Genomic DNA, 20,398 nt, shown 5'->3' on the forward strand with positions numbered 1-20,398 from the left:
GAGGAATTTCTTTTCTGTTTCAGTCTATTTGGAGTTATGCAGGCTTCATGTATGTTCATGGGCATCTCTTTCTTTAGGTTAGGGAAGTTTTCTTCTATAATTTTCTTCAAGATATTTACTGGCCCTTTAAGTTGAAAATCTTCATCCTCATCTATACATACTATCCTTAGGTTTGGTGTTCTCAATGTGTCCTGGATTTCCTGGATGTTTTGAGTTAGGATCTTTTTGCATTTTGCATTCTCTTTGAAGGCTGTGTCCATGTAATCTATGGAATCTTCTGCACCTGAGATTTTCTCTTCCATCTCTTGTATTTTGTTGCTGATGCTCACATCTATGTCTCCTAATTTCTTTCCTAGTGTTTCTATATATAGAGTTGTCTCCCTTTGTGCTTTGTTCATTGTTTCTACTTCCCTTTTTAGATCTTGGATGGTTTTGTTGAATTTTTTTCACTTGTTCAGTTGTGTTTTCCTGTAATTATTTAAGGGATATTTGTATTTCCTCTTAAAGGACATCTACCACTTTAGCAGTGTTTTCCTGTAATTCTTTTAGGACTTCTACCTGTTTTGCAATGTTCTCCTGTATTTCTTTTTTTTTAATTAATTTTTTTAATTAGGTATTTTCCTCATTTACATTTCCAATGCTATCCAAATAGTCCCCAATACACTCCCCCCCCCCCAACTCCCCTACCCACCCACTCCCACTTTTTGGCCCTGGCGTTCCCCTGTACTGGGGCATATAAAGTTTGCAAGTCCAATGGGCCTCTCTTTCCAGTGATGGCCGACTAGGCCATCTTTTGATACATATGCAGCAGAGTCAAGAGCTCTGGGGTACTGGTTAGTTCATAATGTTGTTCCACCTATAGGGTTGCAGATACCTTTAGCTCCTTGGGTACTTTCTCTAGCTCCTCCATTGGGGGCCCTGTGATCCATCCAATAGCTGACTGTGAGCATCCACTTCTGTGTTTGCTAGTCCCTGGCATTGTCTCACAAGAGACAGCTATATCTGGGTCCTTCCAGCAAAATCTTGCTAGTGTATGCAATGGTGTCAGCGTTTGGAAACTGATTATGGGATGGATCCCTGGATATGGCAGTCTTTAGATAGTCCATCCTTTCGTCACAGCTCCAAACTTTATCTATACCTCTTTCCATGGGTGTTTTGTTCCCAATTCTAAGAAGGGGCACAGTGTCCACACTTTGGTCTTCGTTCTTCTTGAGTTTCATGCGTTTATCAAATTGTATCTTATATCTTGGGTATCCTAAGTTTTTGGGCTAATATCCACTTATCAGTGAGTACATATTGTGTGAGTTCCTTTGTGATTGGGTTACCTCATTCAGAATGATACCCTCCAGGTCCATCCATTTGCCTAGGAATTTCATAAATTCATTCCTTTTAATAGCTTTGTAGTACTCCATTGTATAAATGTACCACATTTTCTGTATCCATTCCTCTGTTGAGGGGCATCTGGGTTCTTTCCAGCTTCTGCTATTATAAATAAGGCTGCTATGAACATAGTGGAGCATGTGTCCTTCTTACCGGTTGGGACATCTTCTGGATATATTCCCAGGAGAGGTATTGCTGGATCCTCCAGTAGTACTATGTCCAATTTTCTAAGGAACCGCCAGACTGATTTCCAGAGTGGTTGTACAAGCTTGCAATCCCACCAACAATGGAGGAGTGTTCCTCTTTCTCCACATCCTCGCCAGCATCTGCTGTCACCTGAATTTTTGATCTTAGCCATTCTGACTGGTGTGAGTTGTCTCGGGGTTGTTTTGATTTGCATTTCCCTGATGATTAAGGATGTTGAACATTTTTTCAGGTGCTTCTCTGCCATTCTGTATTCCTCAGGTGAGAATTCTTTGTTCAGTTCTGAGCCCCATTTTTAATGGGGTTATTTGATTTTCTGGGGTCCACCTCCTTGAGTTCTTTATATATATTGGATATTAGTACCCTATCTGATTTAGGATAGGTAAAGATCCTTTACCAATCTGTTGGTGGTCTTTTTGTCTTATTGATCTTGATCTTTGACAAGGGAGCAAAAACCATCCAGTGGAAAAAAGACAGCATTTTCAACATATGGTGCTGACACAACTGGCGGTTATCATGTAGAAGAATGCGAATTGATCCATTCCTATCTCCTTGTACTAAGGTCAAATCTAAGTGGATTAAGGAACTCCACATAAAACCAGAGACACTGAAACTTATAGAGGAGAAAGTAGGGAAAAGCCTCGAAGATATGGGTACAGGGGAAAAATTCCTGAATAGAACAGCAATGGCTTGTGCTGTAAGATCGAGAATCGATAAATGGGACCTCATAAAGTTGCAAAGCTTCTGCAAGGCAAAAGACACCTGTATTTCTTTAAGTGAGTTATTAATGCCCTTCTTAAAATCCTCTACCAGCATCATGAGATATGATTTTAAATTTGAATGTTGGTTTTCTGGTGTGTTGGTGTATCCAGGACTCACTGTGGTGCATGTACTGGGTTCTGATGATGCCAAGTGGTCCTGTTTTCTGTTAGTAAGATTCTTAAGTTTGCCTTTTGCTATCCAGTAATCTCTGTTTTGAGATGTGCTAGCTGTCTCTGGCTGGAGCTTGTTCCTCCTCTGATTCCTTAGCCTCTGTCAGCACTCCTTGGGTGACCTACTCTCTCCTGAGTCCCAGTGGTCAGAGTTCTCCTCTTATATTGAAGGTGCACAAAATTCTGGAGCTCAGATTTATCTCCTGAGTCCTGGGGTCAGAGCCCTCCCTGCAGGCCAACTCTCTTCTGGCAGGGAATGTGCCCAAGGGTCTGGGTCTCAGCTCTGCCTCCTGGCTGAGGATAAAGGTCTGAAGGGATCCTGTCCAAGAACCTCTGTTGCTTCTGCTACCCACATGCTCTCCTGCTTAGACTGGTGTCAGTGATCCAAAGATTCTGGGTGTGCTAGGACCTGCCAAGTTCATGCCCAATATGGTGCAGTGCTGATGACTGGAATGAACCCCAGCTGCTGGTTGGGCAGATCTCCTTTGTCCCTGTTCTTGCTGGCACAAGAACTTCAGGGTTTTTTGGAATAGATATTGTGTTCCACTGGCCAGTGATCTCAAGTTCCTGGGTGTGCTAGGGTGCCTCCAGCCTAGAGAGTCCTCTGGGGACCTTGGGAACCTCCCAAGATTTCATTTTCTTTAGAGTTAAAAATAATATTGCTGTATGTATTTACCACATTTTCTTTATCCATTGATCGGTTGATGGACATATAAGCTGTTTCTTTTTCCCAGACAGTGTGCGAATAGTGTGAATAACAATGAATGTCCTAGTTTACTGTTTTATTTGTTCTTATAGTGTTCCTAATTTAGTGCTATTTCTTTCATTTAAAAAAGAATTATTATGCTGTTTGGCTGATTAGTTCAATTTTATTTTATTTTAGCCTCAAATTCTTATAATATAGCTTGCACTTGACACATTCTACTCTTAATGGTTTCCTTTGTTTTCTAGGTGGGTCTTCAATTTTCTTTGGTTTTATCTTCATTTCAGCTTATGTTTCATCAGAATTTCTATCTTTACTAAATTCAATTTTCAAAGCCTGAATTATTTTCTAATTTCATTCAGCTAGTGGCCAGTGTTTCCTAATTAAGTGTAAGCTTAATTAGGAGTTTATTTCTGTAAGCTCTTAGTTCTGTCTTGGACATTCTTTGATCATGTTTATAGTTCTTTTTAAATTTTGCATCCTGAGGTTCATCCAGATAGTCTGCATTGGAGAACATTTCTCCAATAGTGTCTTAGTTTTCATACACACACACACACACACACACACACACACACACACACACACACACATATATATATATATCCTGTTTATGGTTTGATTTTCTTCTACTGCTCCTAGTTTGTACGCAATTTCCCTTTCATCTGGATCTAGCCTCTTTCTATCTCTCACTAGAAAACAAACATGATTCAAAGGGATAATAATAAAATAAAGTAATAAAAGAAAAGAAAATAAACACATCAGAATATGACAAAGCAATTGGAAAGAAAAGAGTACAGAAACAGCACAAGAAATATACATAGACTGAAAGACTCACTGTTCATACCCTCGAGAATTTCATAAAAAAAAACAAAAAAACAGAAAATCAGAGACCATAATATATATGGAAAGAACCTGTGGGGTAAAAAAAAAAATGAAAGAGAAATAAAAATTAAAAGATAAATTAAAAAAAAAAAGTGGGTTGGAGAGATGGTTCAGTGGTTAAAAACATTGACTTTTCTTCCAGAGGTCCTAAGTTCAATTCTCAGCAACCACATGGTGGCTCACAACCATCTGTTATGGGATCTGATGCCCCCTTCTGGTGTATCTGAAGACAGCTACAGTATAAGCATATAAATAAAAAAATAAAATAAAGAAATTTAAAAATGAAATAAAATCAGTTGAAAAAAATAAAGAAAAATCTCTGACATGGCATTATGAGGCATCGAAACTCCACAAACAAGGAACCTTCAAAGATGCCACTGAGTTCATTTTCTGTTGGCCATCTCTTGGTGAGCATATTCTTTAAGTATAGTTTGTTTCCCCAGTCAGACTCCCTTGAAGAAAACTAAATTCTCATTTGCAAGTGATTATCCATTGGCATAATTTCTAGGTTAAGCATGGGAGCATGTGCCTACTTCTGCTTTCCAGTCTAAGACCCCATCTGCTATAGACCCACACAGGCTCTGTGCATGCTTTCTTATACTTTGTGAGTTTATATGAGCAATGGTACTGTTCTATTTAGAAGGCCTTGTTTTCTTGGTGCCCTCCATCTCCACTGAGTCTTATACTATTTTTGCCTGCCCTTCCCCAGGTTTCTCTGAGCCCCGAGGGGAGGGATTTGATGAAGACATCCCCTTTAGGGCTGAATGTTCCAAGGTCTTTCACTCTCTGTATATAGCCTAATTGTGAGTCTCTGTGTTTGTTCTAATTGGCTGCAGTAGGAATTGTCTCTGATGATGGCTGAGCAAAGCACTGATCTATGATTATAGCAGAACTTCATCAGGAGTCATTTTATTGTCATTTTTTGTTGTTGTTTGTTTTGGTTTAGATCAGTATTATTTGGTTTTACCTTAGGTTCCTGTGCTATCTAGTCTCAGATTCCTAGTCACCTAAAGAATAGTGGGTATGACTTCTATCTGGTGGGGTGGGACTTATGTCAAATCAAATATTGGTTGATTAGTCCCACAGACTTTGTCCCATCATTGCAATAGCATATCTTACAGGCAGGACTCCCTTGTAGATCAGAGGGTTTGTAGATGATCTGATGTTTATATTTCATATTTCTCTTTGGTGCATGCAAAGTACTTTCTGGACTATGAACACAATCCTGTAGGGGTGAACTTCTAGGTAGGCACCAGCTTGACTTCTTTGTTGTCAGTTAATGAGTTACGTAGTTATTGCCTTTAGCATTTGTGGAGCAAAGTCCACAAAATAGCAACAGTTAGTGGAGAACAACCTGTATTCTTGGAAATAGTTTGAGTTATTTGGACATTCCCAAAAGACTTTTTTGGCCAGTAACTCAATTAAATGTAACCCATTCCTCATACTAAAAGTTTCATTTGGTGACAAGAGATGTCTAGTTGGAACTCTTTATTCCATATTATTTGGTGATTTCATCTAGCTTGCATATATAGATAGGTAGATAGATAGATAGATAGATAGATAGATAGATAGATAGATAGGTAGATAGCACAGGACAGGCCTCTTGTGCCATTTCTAGCTGAGAGCAGCTATAACCCTGTAAAAGCACACAAATGTGACTCTTGGAATTTGGGTTAGAATTAGCAAGCAAGTATGTTTATGTGGCTCTTGTTCTGTCTTGATCCAAAAGAAATCAAAAAGGTGATCCGGACTGGGCCTAGAGAGACAGCATGGGGTAGAAAATGTTTGGTGAGCTTACTAGGTCAGAGTTAGAAAGAGAAGACATAGGCACAGGCTTACTTGTGTCTAAAGAGGTAGAATGGAGAGGCATCATGTAGTGAGGGTCTGGTACAGATTAGTCAAGAAAGTGTACAGTTGTGGTTCCTGCCTTGGCCTGGGTCTTGAGTGTAGGATTCTGACTAGAGTTCTGGATCAGAGTAGGCCAATAATGTATGGATAAAATCTTTCCTGTGTCTTGCCCTTGAGAAGGAGGATAGATGGTTGGCAACAGCACAGTGTGATGTTTCTGAGTCTGACTGAGAAAGAGGGCAGGGAAGCTTCTTGCTGGTCTGGGTCTGGGTATGGAGCGATGAAAAACGGAGTCAAATTTATCAAGAAAACTCACAAACACAGCTTTCCCCTGTGTTGACATCTAGAGGTATACTGGGGAAGAATGAACCAGGGTCCTGGGCCAGAAAGTCAAGCAAATTCACTGATGTGGCTCCCACTTGCTTCTTGGACTGTACGGATGGAGTGCAGAACTCATTTGTAGTTCCCAAGCTTAATTCTTGTACTATTGTAGTGACTATAAATTGATTTGTTTTATTTATTCTCTTCTCTAGCATATTCAGTTTCCTGGCTTACATCGTCATCTACGAACTATTTGAATTGATTTTGTGCAGGGTGACATACAGATCTAACTTCATTCTTGTGAATATCCTGCTATCCACACAACATTCATTGAAGATGCTGCTTTCATTCTTGTAGTATGCTCTTGACACTTGGTAAAAACTTCATAAATAAATAGCTATCATTGTGAACATTAATTTCATTGTGCTCTATTCAATTTCTTTGGTATCTATGTGTGATTTGGGAAAGTATCAGGCTCTTCAATTACTATAACTATTTAATATAGTAACATTACCATTTTGCACTTTTCCTTAGGTTTGTTCTGGTTATTAAGGTTTTTTTTTTTTTGTTACTTCCATATAAATGTTAGCATTCCTTATTCTACTTCTGTTAACAACATTGAATTTTATTGGTTTCATTGATTCTAGAGATTGTTTATGTTAAAATGTCCATTTTCAGAATGTTTATCCTCTCAATCCATGATCAAGCAAATCTTTTTTTATCTTTTATTAATTTTCATTAATTCCTTCCACCAGGATCTGAAAGTTTACATAATAGTGATATTTAATGACCTTAGTTAAGTTTATTCCTAATTATTTTACTCTTGAAGCAATTATAAATGTTTTTTTCTAAATGATTTTATTTGCAAATTGTTATTACTGTATAGAATACTGACTTTCATGTGCTGGCTTTGTGTTTGGTAGATTTGAGTTTTCTTAAAAGTCAAATCTGAACTTTTTCTGATGGAGTTTTTCAGGATTTAAAGTACAAGTTTATTTTGTCTAAAAATTAGTATACAATGACTTTTCTTAATTTCTTATTTTAAAGTTGTATCTCTTTTGATTCTTTTTCTTGTCCTATTGCTCTAGTAAAGCTTGGAGTACTAAGGCCTGAGGTACAACACTGGGATAGATTTTCAGAAACTTCTTTCTTTCTTCCTTTCTTTCTCGCTTTCTTTCTTTCTTTCTTTCTTTCTTTCTTTCTTTCTTTCATTTTTTTTTTGTTTGCTTTAACAAAACCACTCATACTTATAAACTTTCTTCTCGGTGTTGCTTTATTTATACATCTTTAAAGGTTTGGTTTATTATGTGTTTCATTTTTCTTTTTAGAAATTTGTTATTTTATTTTCTTACATTTCAAATGTTGTTCCCCTTCCTGGTTTCCCCTCTGCAAATCCTGTATCCCACCCCACTTCCCCCTACTTCTATGAGGGTGCTCTTCCACCTGCCTACCCACTCCTGCCTCACTGCCCTAGCATTCTTCTACACTGGGGAATCAAGCCTCCACAGGACCAAGGGCCTCCCATTGATGACAGATAAGGCAATTCTTGATTCTATGAATTTTATCTATGTTATCTTCAATGATTCAATTACTAATCATACAAGAATATATTACAGTTGTTTAATTGAGTTGACATTTTTTTCCACATAGCTTTGTTTCTTTATTTTGTATGTTTTATATATTGACTACAATGTGACATGAACATTTTATTTTTTTTTCTTTCTTGACTTAAGGACAATTTTATTGGATTTAAATACAAATAAACAGGACAAATTCAGGGAAGTCAAGTTATAGATCTTAACCACTTCCCAGAATCAAGGAGTGAAAAGAAAAGCCAAGCCAGTTAATGACATGGAGGTCTGCCATATTGCAGGGAGGAGGTCTTTAGGAGAGCATCAAAGGAACAGAAAATACTAGGAAAAAATGATCTAGGTTCTAGCCAATGTCCAAGAAAAAAACACAGGAAGAAGTAAAAGTGAAAGGCAGAGATGTGTCGTTTGGAGTTACAGTGGGGAGGCAGCAGAACCTCAGACTACTCAGGTTATAGGGATTGTACTAGGAGCGGGAGTTCTAGGAATGAAAAGTGTCATTTTGTTAACGTATGATTTTCTTATCTCTTTTTCATGGTCTTAGATTAATTCACATTCCTTTTGCAGTGATCCCTTAGCCAGGTGATCAGTCCTGTCTAAATGCACTGTTAGGTCTCTAATCAGGCCAGAGAATTTTTTTCTTGTGATAAGAAGGAATTTTCCCTTAATATTCCTTTACCACTTCTATAATTTGGCCCATTCTGAATGAGTTTAACATTATTCATTAACCAGTTCAGGGATTACAATCCAAAAACTGTGGTTACATACATGGCCTATGGCCAGGATGAGGTTGCCAAGAGGCCCAGTTTTTATTTTATTTTATTTTATTTTATTTTATTTTATTTTATTCTATTTTATTTTGCCTTTTAGCCATGAAATATACTGTGAGGTCTCTTTTATCCCAAATTGCCAAGCCAATTCTTACAACATGGAAAGTTCATTATGTGTCCTTGACTATTGAGGTCCTGAATGCTTTTTGTATATGGATGTTTCTTTCTGTAGATTAGAGAACTTTTTCACTGTAATATTGCTGAACAGATTCTTTACCCCTTTTGTTATGACCCCCAGTACGTTTCTACCTTGTGAATTTTTTATTTGTTTCTTCTTACTACTTTAGAGTTCTTGATGAAGGTTTTCTTTTTTTTTTTTTTTTTTTTTTTTTTTTTTTTGGATTTTCAAGACAGTGTTTCTCTGTATAGCCCTGGTTGTCCTGGAACTCACTTTGTAGACCAGGCTGGCCTCGAACTGAGAAATCCACCTGCCTCTGCCTCTGCCTCTGCCTCTGCCTCTGCCTCCCGAGTGCTGGGATTAAAGGCTTGCGCCACCACGCCCGGCTTGATGAAGTTTTATGATTTGATCAAGTGCTTGTGATATTTTGGAAGAGTCATGCTCTCTTGATATTTCTTGTTCCTTATATTTTTTTGTGCTGTGCATTTTGATCTGTTATTTAAATATCTCTCCCACTTTAATTTGGGGATCTTTTTATAGAAAAACTGACCATTGAGAGCTGAACTTCCAATATCACTCAGACTGGTGAAAATGAAATATTAGAGCAACTGATATCAAAATATATTAAAAATGGAGCAAGCCCATTAATATGTTAACAGTGACCATCAAATGAAAAATGTAAAATAAATGTTGAATGTGGTAGAAAAGTAAAAAGTACTTAGTGTTAGTGGGCAATTATCAAATTCATAGAAAAAAAGAAAAGAAGGGAAGTAGGAAATATGTGGAAAAGATTTAGTAAATGAAAGAAACAGAAGGAGGAGTAAAGCAGAATTCATGGAGGGAGATAAAAAGAGAAAGAGAATAGGAAAATGAAAAAAAGATAGAAAAAGAAAAAAGATCCCCATAATTAGAAAATTTGATGTACAAATTAAGTAAATATAAGGACTATAGAATTTCAATCATGCGATTAAAAAACTGAAAGTATGACCAAAAATGTATCACAAAACAACATGGATATACAGGGGTCAAAAAGAAAGAAAAGAAAAAAATATCTAGCTGCTTGTTGGGTCTTTCAGAGGATAGTCACAATATGTCTCCTTTGTGAGTGCTCCATTGGCTCAGTAATAGTGTCAGGCCTTGGGGTCTCCCCTTGAGCTGGATCCCAATTTGGGCCTGTTGCTAGACTTTCTTTGCCTCAAGCTCCTCTCCATTTTCATCCCTGCAGTTCTTTCAGAAGGAACAATAATGGGTCAAAGTTTTGACTGTGGGATAGCAACCCCTTTCCTCACTTGATACCCTGTCTTTCTGCTGGAGGTGGGCTCTACAAGTTTCCTTTCTCCACTGTAGGGCATTTCATCAAAGGTCCCTCCCTTTGAGTCCTGATAGTTTCACACCTCCCAAGTCTCTGGTAAATTCTGGAGAGTCCCACAACCTCCTACCTCACAAGGTTACCTGTTTATATTCTTTCTGCTGGCCCTCAAAGCTTCAGTCCTTTCCCCCCACCCAATACCAGATCATGTTCCCCTTTTACCTGTCCCCCAATTGCCTTTACCTCCCAGGAACCTCCCTCCCTCCTCCCTTGTAGTTGCTTTCTTCTCCTTCTCAAGTGGGACTGAGTTGTCCTCACTTGGGCCCTTCAGCTTGTTGATCTTTTTGAGTTCTATGGACTATATCTTGAATATTCTGTTCTCTCTCTCTCTCTCTCTCTCATCCACTTATTAGTGAGTAAATACTATGTTTGTCCTTTTGGGTTTAAGTTACCTCACTCAGGATGATATTTTCTATTTCCATCCATTTACCTACAAAACTCAGGATGTCCTTGTTCTTAATAGCTGAGTAGTATTCCATTGTATAAATAAATTACATTTTCTGTATCCATCCTTCTCTCATGAGATACCTGGGTTGTTTCCAGCTTCTAGATATGACAAAAAAAGGTCACTATGAACATACTGGGACATGTGCCCCTGTGTCATGTTTGGGGATCTTTTGGGTATATTCCCAAAAGTGGTATTGCCGGGTCTTCAGGTGTATCTATTTGCAATTTTCTGAGAAACCTCCAGATTGATTTTCAGAATGGTTATAATAATTTTCCATCCCACCAGCAACAGAGGAGTGTCCCTCTTTCTCCACATCCTTGCTAACATGTATGGTCACCTGTGGATTTGATCTTAGCCATTCTGATTGGTGCAAGTTGGAATATCAGGGTCATTTTGATTTGCATTTCTCTGATCACTAAGGACTTTGAACATTTCTTTAGGTGTTTCTCAGCCATTCGAGATTCTTCACTTGTGAATTCTCAGTTTAAAGACTCAACAAGCAGCTGAAAGAGTCAGATGCAGATATTTTCACCCAACCAATGAACAGAAGCTGCTGACCATTGTGGTTGAATTATGGAAAAGCTGGAAGAAGCTGAGGAGGAGGGTAACCCTGTAGGAAGACAAGCAGTCTCAATTAACCTGGATCCCTGAGATCTTTCAGACACTGGACCACCAACCAGGCAGCATTCACCAGCTGATATGAAGCCCCAAACACATATACAGGAGAGGACTGCAGAGTCTGGGTTCAGTCAGAGAAGATGTACTTTAACCTTCAAGAGACTGGAGGCCCCCAGGGAATTTTGAGGTCTGGTGGCGTGGAGGCATCCTCAATGGAGACAGTGAGGGTGTGGAGGAAGTATGGTTTTGGAACAGTCAGAGGGTGGACTGGGAGGGGAATAAAATCTGGAGTGTAAAATAAATAAATAAATAAATAAATAAATAAATAAATAAGAATTGTCCAATAATGAAAAACATGTGTAAATCAAATTAGATGAACATATAAAGGCTAATAATATTAAAACTGGTAATTATAATAAAGCAAAAATGCTGCTAAAAGTATAGCAAAGAAAAAATCAGGGAAGTACAGGAGACAAAACAGGAAAAAACAAAGACAAATTAATAGAAATTTTTTTCTTGTTCATTAAAATTTGGAGATACCAATCTGGATATAATATAAGTAAATTAATTAATGAATGAAAATATATTTTAAATAAAGTGAGGAAAAACTTAAAACTTTTTTTTGAGACTCTGTATAAGGACAAGTATTCAGTTGGAGTTGTGGAGTCCTGATATTTTTAAGGTTTGTTTTGTATGGTTTCTTGAGTCAGTACAGGAAAAGTGTGTGATATCTACCAAGGCTGACATCACTTTTGGAGTTTCCCTTCTTTGTTTGACAGAGGTCTCTGTTGGTCATAATTAGCTTTGTAGGTTTTCTAACTCTCACATAGTTTGTAGATGGGTGGTTTATATGTTTGCTGGGAAGATCTTCCCATTGCGAATGTGGAAAGCATTCACTTCACTGAGATCTGCTGAGGTAGAGGATCTTTCTTATCATTTTCAAGATCTTTGAAATACTAATTATTTGCTGGAAGTTTAGAGTTCTTAGGTTCTGTTGCAGTGAATGACAGGGATATAGGTGGGTGATTTCAGGGTTGAGTCCACTAAGTAACCTCAAGTTCAGAGACTCATATTTTTCTGTTGATGAGATCTACTCCTGGATGCTGAAGTTGTTCTATGAACTTTTCTTGTGCACCCAATTTATGACTCAAGCCCCTCCTTCCCCCCACCCCCAATCTACATATTGAAGCTGGTCAGTGTCTGGACTTACCACCCATCACAACCTAGGGCTAACTGTAACACTGGAGATTAGGCAAGTTAAACTCAGGCTCTATGACTTGTGGTTAATCCATTCCCAATTACAGTTTTAAATAATAGGTATTGTCTCAGGATGTCAGCCAGAGTTGCTGTCTGAGTTGTACAGAATAGAAAATTGAAGTTCCCTTTCTATGGTTAACCTGTCTACCTGTGGAACTATTGTATTGCTGAAATCCTCAATATTTGCATTTGGGAGAACCACAGCTTGTCCTAAGGGTAGTAGGATTGCCATTGTGTTTTTACCTGGATAACTTGGCTTTATTTTTTGAATGAGACTTCTCTTTTGTCCCTTCACACAGACAGTAACAATCTCTATGGTCAGAGCTGTGTTAGAATTGACTTATTCCTTTGTTTTGCAATGCACATCTTTAGGGACACTTTTCTTTCCTTTCTTTCCTTTTCTTTTCCATTATTTGTGATTGTTTGGTGGTTGTATATGTGTGTGTGTGGGGGGGGGTCCTGCATTCTTTCTTTCTTTCTTCCTTCCTTCCTTCCTTCCTTCCTTCCTTCCTTCCTTCCTTCCTTCTTTTTTTCACTTTACATCTTGATTGCTGTTCCCCTCTTCTGGTCCCTGTCCCACAGTTCGTCACCTATCCCCCCATCTAGTTCTCCTCTGAGAGATTGAAGGCCCACCAGATATCTCCACACCTTGGCACATCAAGTCTCTGAAGGGCTAGGCACTTCTCCCACTGAGGCCAGACAAGACAGCCAAGTTAGGGGAACATATTCCATAGACAGGCAACAGCTTTAGGGATAGTGTTAGCATTCTGTCTAAGCTCTGCCCCGCAGTTACCTGGCAATAGCCAGGTATGCCTGACTCACTATAAAAAAAAGGCTGCTTGCCCTCTCCTTGCTCTCTTGCTCTTGCTCCTTTCTTGTTCTTTCTCTGCTTCCCTTCCCCCTTTCTCCCCATTCCCTTCCTTCCTTTCTCTATGTGCTCATGGCTGTCCTCTACTCCTCTAATTCTCTACTCTCTCTGCCTTTCTCTGCCTCTACTACCCTCTTAACTCCCATCCCCATGCCCTTAATAAACTCTCTCGTATACTATACCACCATGTGTCTGGTCCCTCAGGAGGAAGGGATGCCTCAGCATGGGCCAACCAAGGGACACCCTTCCTTCACACCTCATCATACCTCCATAGAACATAACCCCCCCTTTATCTTTCTTATAAACACAACATTGGTGCTGAGATTCTGATTTAAAAACTCTGCAAGTTTGCATGCCACCTGCTAATACATGGAGATCCAATGCTCCCTAGCCTAAACTTTGGAGAACTGGTAAGCCCACTCCCCCCACTTGTCAGAGTAAACATCTGTATGGTCCCAGGGGAGCGTTCTTGAGCTTGGAGCTACCCCTGTACTGCTATTGAGGATGGAGACATTCTGTCTTTTCACTGACCCTTGTTCTAGGACTCTTTCTCTTGGGTGAGATTTTCCTCTCTCCTTTGAGACATTTTCTTTATTGCTACTGAGAATTCTCAAGGCCAACTGATCTCTGTGGCTCAAGAGCACTGGCTCCAACTGTAACCCCAGTCTATCACCTGATGACCTGGTGGTCCATCCAGCCTGTGCTAGATTCTCTCTGGCTATTGATGATGCCCTCAGGATGCTGGTAGGAGCAGTTAATAACCCTATTCTCTCATCCATGGGTTGGTCTTCACTGCCTTGTCCCTACTTACTGGGATGTCTTCGTCTAACTCAAAGTTAACAGAAAAAAAAATATCTCTAAAAGGCCAACTTCATTGCTTTCCCACATGCCTACCTACTGCCCCTACACTTGCGTGTTTTCTTGTGTGAGAGACTCCTGCACTTTGTCCGCTATAGCAGCCACTGGGCCCAGCCTGCCTGCTTGGCTCACAGCCATGGGAAAAGCAGCTTTGGCCCTGCCTGCCCTTAACAACCCTGTGGCCACTGCCTTCTTTGACCACTCTGAACACTATTATAGTTCTATTTGGACCCGCTACAGCTGTGAGAGAAACAGCTTTTCCCTTGTCTGAGAAGCCACTTTCCACAGATTTCAGCTTGTCTGAGAAACTACTTTCCCATGTATGTAAGGGAGACCCTCAACCTCTCCCTAACTCTCTCTCTTTCCCTCTCTTCCCGGGACTTATAAAATGAGGGCTAGCCCTGCCATGTGCCACAAGAATAGATTGAATGTTTCTGGATACAAAACATGCTTCTTCAGGCACACCCCCCCCCCCAACCCTCACCTTGGACTCTGACAGTCAGAAGCACTGGGACACAACTTCAAGCTGCTGGGAAGAAGTCCCACCACTGCTTGGCTGAGGTAAACACCAGCTCAGCTGCAGGATGCTCCTGTCATCACTGCTGTACAGAAATAAAGGCAGCTACAGCCATACATGAATGCCTGTTAAGCCCTGCAGAATGGTGCATGGGTTGCCGTCTGCTCTGCATGCCCAGCTCCAATCGTTCTGTTACTCTCAGCACCTGAAGCTGCCTCTGCCTCCTCCTCCACCACCATGGAGTCTGTTTTCCAGTTCATGCATCAAAATTTCCTAGCTCCAACAGGGAACGGGCCATGAGCTTACCAGGCTCTGTGACTTGCCATGGCCTCTACACAGTGCCTGTCCAAAGCCCAGAGGCAATACAGCTCTGCATTCCCACACCCCTGGCCTGTTCTCATAGCCTGCTCACACAGTCTTCATCATAGGCCTGAACCTGCTGGGAAAAACTCACTTTCTGTTACCACGATCTCAAGCCACTGCTGTCAGCAATCTTATCCTGGTCCCAGCCAAATATTTCTCTGCTAATGTAATATATATATATATATATATATATATATATATATATATATATATATATATAATATTCTCTACTTATACAACCTGTCAAAGTTACTTAAGATTTTCATTCCTATCCTGTCTTGATATATGATGATTGTTTCTACTGCGATTTAATTGTGGTGTGCTCTATTCAGATGTAGCCCCCAATCTTGTCAGAAGTCTGCTTATTATTAAAATATTTAAGTTTATGACAGAGAGAATCTCCCGAAGGCTTTAATAGTTCACTGTACAAAATCTCAGAAGATATAGATACAGCTTTAAGAGGCTGCTTGGATTGTGTTATGATAATCACTAAAAAACACAGTGAACAAAACTGGATACCCTGAGTCAAATGACTTATATTGTCTAAATCAAGGTATGTCATTTCTCATGTCACAAGTATCCTTTCCACAGGAAAAAAAAAGCCCTGCATCTTCTGGGCTTGAAAACCAGACTGACTCCACCCAAGTTACCATGATAACCACAGAGACCACAGGGAACTGTTATCTAGTGGACTCTGTCACTTTTAAATTGATATATGACTGCTAGATTATTGTTTATTCTTCTGCAGATTTCTGACTACATGGACAGCTAAGGTAACTGTAGTTTGACAGCCAAATGAAGAAGAAGAAGAAGAAGAAGAAGAAGAAGAAGAAGAAGAAGAAGAAGAAGAAGAAGAAGAAGAAGAAGAAGAAAAGAAGAAGAAGAAAAAGTAAAAAGGAAAAGTTTTCACAGATATAATCTGTTACTTCCACATATAAAACTGGTTTCCATTGATTAAATGCTTCATATTTCCCCTTCTTGCTATCTTCCCACTGTCCTAACGTCATCTGAGTTCCTAAATGTTCATGTACATGTTGTTAACTCATGTTGTTATCTCTTTTGTAAACTTATAAGCTACAATAAACCCACTCAGATCTACCTCTCATGGAACAAATAGACTCCATATAGATAGGTACATCTGCCTAATGTCCCCACTTGATACCTATTCTAGAGGGTGGTATTCCTCTGGGTTTCAAATGTGCATCTTATGTTGTTTTTTCTCTCAAATGTACTCAATCTTATCTATCTATCTATCTATCTATCTATCTATCTATCTATCTATCTATCTATCTATCCCCCCCCTCTCTCTGTGTGTGTGTGTGTATGTATTTCAGCATCTTGTCAAGTGCAGGTGCTTACTATATCTAGGACAGTTCCAGAGAAGTGACCTACAGATGCTTCATTATTCTCTCACAGACACAGATGCTTCTATTGGACCTGTTCCTTCTGATCTATCCTCAGATGTATCCACAGACCCTGGACATCAAGGAAACAGCCAATTCTCCTAACACTGGACAAACATCCCTATACCCATTTTTCTAGGTTTCCTAGAGACACATCACACCAGTGCCAGCAGGAAGTAGTCAGAGATCACAATGACCCTATTCTTGCTCAACCACCATCCCTTAATATTTTTTGTTTTTTAATTAAACCAAAATGAGGGAATGTTAGCATTCTGTATAAGCTCTGCCCCACAGTTACCTGGAAAAATCCAGGTAGGCCTGAGGAACTGCTTGGCCTCTCCTTGCTCTCTTACTCCTCTCTTGCTCTCTTCCTTTCTCTTATTCTTGCTATCCCTTCCCCTTCTCTCTCCATTCCCTTCTCCACTCTTTTCACATGCTCCTGACCAACCTCTTCCCCTCTTTTACTCTACTCCTCTACTTCTCTATTCTCTCTCTCTCTCTCTCTCTCTCTCTCTCTCTCTCTCTGCTTTTCTCTAGCTCTACTACCCTCATAACTCCCCTCCCCATGTCCGTAATAAACTCTATTCTACACTATGTTGTCAAGTGGCTTGTCCCTCAGGGGGAAGGGATGCCTTGAACTGGGACTGCTGAGGTACTTCCTTCCCCCATACTTCACCACACCTCCATAGAACATATCCTCCCTCTGTATCTTTTTATAAACACAACAGATAGTCCCGCTTTACTTGTTTGAGGCCCATAAGACTAAGGTGAATATCTGATATGTGTGTGTGTGTGTGTGTGTGTGTGTGTGTGTGTGTCTTAGGTTCAGCTCATATATATTCTTTGGTTGGTGGTTCAGAATCTGAGAGACCCCAAGGGTCCAGGTTAGTTAATTCTGTTGGTCTACCTATGGAGTTCCTATCCCAATCAGGTCCTGGAATCTTTTTCCCACCTTTTCCATAAAGGTTCCCAAGTTCCATCCAATAAACATTGCTATCTTCATCTATCTGAGTCAACTCCTTGATGCAGTCTCTGAGAGGAGGCTCATTTCATGTTAGACTTCCGATTCTGCAAGCATAACAGAGTAGCATTAATTACATCAGGGACTGGTGCTTTGTAGGTAGGATAAATTTTGTTGAAAGCTTTGTGGCTGGGTTTGTGTTCCTATGGCACAAATGTGGTTCCTGCCTGGCTATAGGAGGTAGCCTACTCAGGTTCCATATCCTCATTTATCTGTGCATCTCAGCTAAAGTCATTCTCATTGAGTCTTAGGAGCCTCTCATATCCCTGGTCTCCAGAGTATCTTTGAGATGTTCCCCTCCCCTTGACACTCACCAACTACAGATTTCCATTAATTTTCATGGCCATATGGACACCTCTCCTGTCTCTCCACACAACTGACCATGAACCCCTCCCCATTTGTCTACCATCCCTTTGCCCACCCAGTTCCCACCACCTGTATCTTAAACAATTTTATTCCCACTTCTAAGTAAAATTCAAGCATCCTCCCTTCAGCCTTCCTTCTTGTTTAGCTTCTTTGAGTCTATGGAGTACAGCAGCATAGGTAGCCTATGTTTTCTGGATAATATCCAATTATAATTTAGTATATACCATGCATGTACTTTTGGGTCTAGGTTTCCTCACTCAGGATGATATTCTCAAGTTTCATCTATTTGCAAACTACAAAATTCCTGATGTCCTTGTTTTTAATGCTGAATAGTATTCTGTTGTGTAGATGTACTACATTTTCTTTATCCATGCTTCAGTTAAGGGAAATCTAGGTTGTTTCCAGTTTCTGGCTATTACAAATAAACTGCTATGAACATAGATAAGCAAGTGTCCCTGTGGTATAGTGATTCAGTTTTGGGATATTTTCCCAGAAGTAGTATAGCTTAGTCTTGAAGTAGAAGTATTCCCAGTTTTCTGAGAAAGTGCCAAGTTTATTTCCAAAGGGATTGTACAAGTTTGCACTCCCACCAGCAATGGTGTTCCTCTTTCTCCACATCTTCACCAACATGTCCTGTCTATCACTTGAGTTTTTTATCTTAGCCATTCTGACAGGTATAAGATAAAAATATCAGAGTCATTTTGATTTGCATTCCCCTGACGACTAAAGACTTTGAACATTTCTTTTAGTGTTTCTTGGCTATTTGAGATTCCTCTGTTGAGAATTCTTTGTGTCTCCCTGAACCCCATTTTTTATTTGGGTTATTTGGGTTGTTGGTGTCTAACTTCTTTATTTCTTTATAAATTTTGGATATTAGCCTTCTGACAAATGTAGGTTTGGTGAAGATCCTTTCCCAATCTGTAGGCTGCCATTTTGTCCTATTAATAGTGTCTTTTGCTTTACAGAAAATTTCCATTTTATGAGGTGCCATTTATTAATTGTTGATCTTAGAGCCTAAGCCATTTATGTTCTGTTCAGGACGTTTTCTCCTGTACCAATGAGTTCAAGGGTATTCCTCACCTTCTGTTCGGGTACACCAGTACCATTTGTTGAAGGTGCTTTCTTTTTCCATTGCATGGTCTTGTCTTCTTTGTCAGAAATCAAGTGTCCATAGGTGTGTGGGTTTATTTCAGGGTCTCTGACTCAATTCCACTGATCAATCAGTCTGATCCTATGCCAATAACACAGAGGAGTTTTTTTGTTGTTGTTGTTGTTGTTGTTGTTGTTGTTGTTATTGTTGTTGTTGTTGTTGTTGTTGTTGTTGTTGTTCTTCTTCTTCTTCTTCTTCTTCTTCTTCTTCTTCTTCTTCTTCTTCTTCTTCTTCTTCTCCTTCTCCTTCTCCTTCTCCTTCTCCTTCTCCTTCTCCTTCTCCTTCTCCTTCTCCTTCTCCTTCTCCTTCTCATTCTCATTCTCCTCCTTCCTCCTCCTCCTCTTTCTTTCTTTCTTTCTTTCTTTCTTTCTTTCTTTCTTTCTTTCTTTCTTTCTTTCTTTCTTTCTTTCTTCCTTCCTTCCTTCCTTCCTTCCTTCCTTCCTTTCTTTCTTTCTTTCTTTCTTTCTTTCTTTCTTTCTTTCTTTCTTTCTTTTCCTTCTTCTTCTTTTTTCCTCTTCCTCTTCCTCCTCCTCTTCCTCTTCCTCTTCCTCCTCCTCCTCCTCCTCCTTCTTCCTTATTATTATTATTACTCTGTAGTACAGCTTGAGGTAAGAAATAGTGATACCTTGAGAAGTTCTTTTATTGCTCAAGATTTTTTAGCTATATTTTCCATATTAATTTGAGAATTATTCTGTCAACGTCTGTAAAGAATTGTTTTGGAATTTTATGGGAATTGCCTTGAATTTGTAAATTGCTTTTGGTATGATGACCATTCTCATTAAACTAAGTTAATCCTACTGATTCATGAGCATGGAAAATCTTTCTGTCTTTTGATAAGTTCCTCAGGTGTAGGAGTTTTTTGGTAGAATTTTTGGGGTCATTATGTATACTATGCTATCATCCACAAATAGAGATACTTTGACTTTTTTTTTCTAAACTTTATCTCCTTGATCTCCTCCTGTTTTCTTCTTGATCTAGCAAGAACTTCAAGTATTTTATTGAATTGATATGAAGAGAGTCTTGTACCTGATTTTAGTGGAATTGCTTTAAATTTTTCTTCATTTAATTTGATGTTGGCTATTGGATTGGTGTGTATTGCATTTATGTTTAGTAAAGAATTGTTTTGGAATTTTATGGGAATTTTATCATATATATTTGTTTTTACTTTTAGGATGTACTTAAATGAAATATTTGTGATGATAATTTCAAGTGTTCACACATCCCTCTTGCATAGGAACTCAGTCACTCAGAAAGTCTAGAGGAAGAGAGAGAACAATACACTTCAGCAGAAGATTGAGTTGTTAGAAATAATGTCACAAATTGCCTTTAAACAGACATTAATAGATTCTAGTA

At 39.2% G+C, this 20,398-nt stretch overlaps 1 protein-coding gene across 1 annotated transcript in view; it reads left to right on the forward strand.

Moving 5' to 3' along the window:
• Positions 1 to 20,398, forward strand: part of Gm34521 (predicted gene, 34521) — a 113,335-nt gene that overhangs the window by 51,922 nt on the left and 41,015 nt on the right. The window lies entirely within an intron of this gene.

The sequence above is a fragment of the Mus musculus genome, chromosome X (genome assembly GCF_000001635.26).
Source record: "Mus musculus strain C57BL/6J chromosome X, GRCm38.p6 C57BL/6J".
In the NCBI taxonomy this organism is placed as follows: Eukaryota; Metazoa; Chordata; class Mammalia; order Rodentia; family Muridae; genus Mus; species Mus musculus.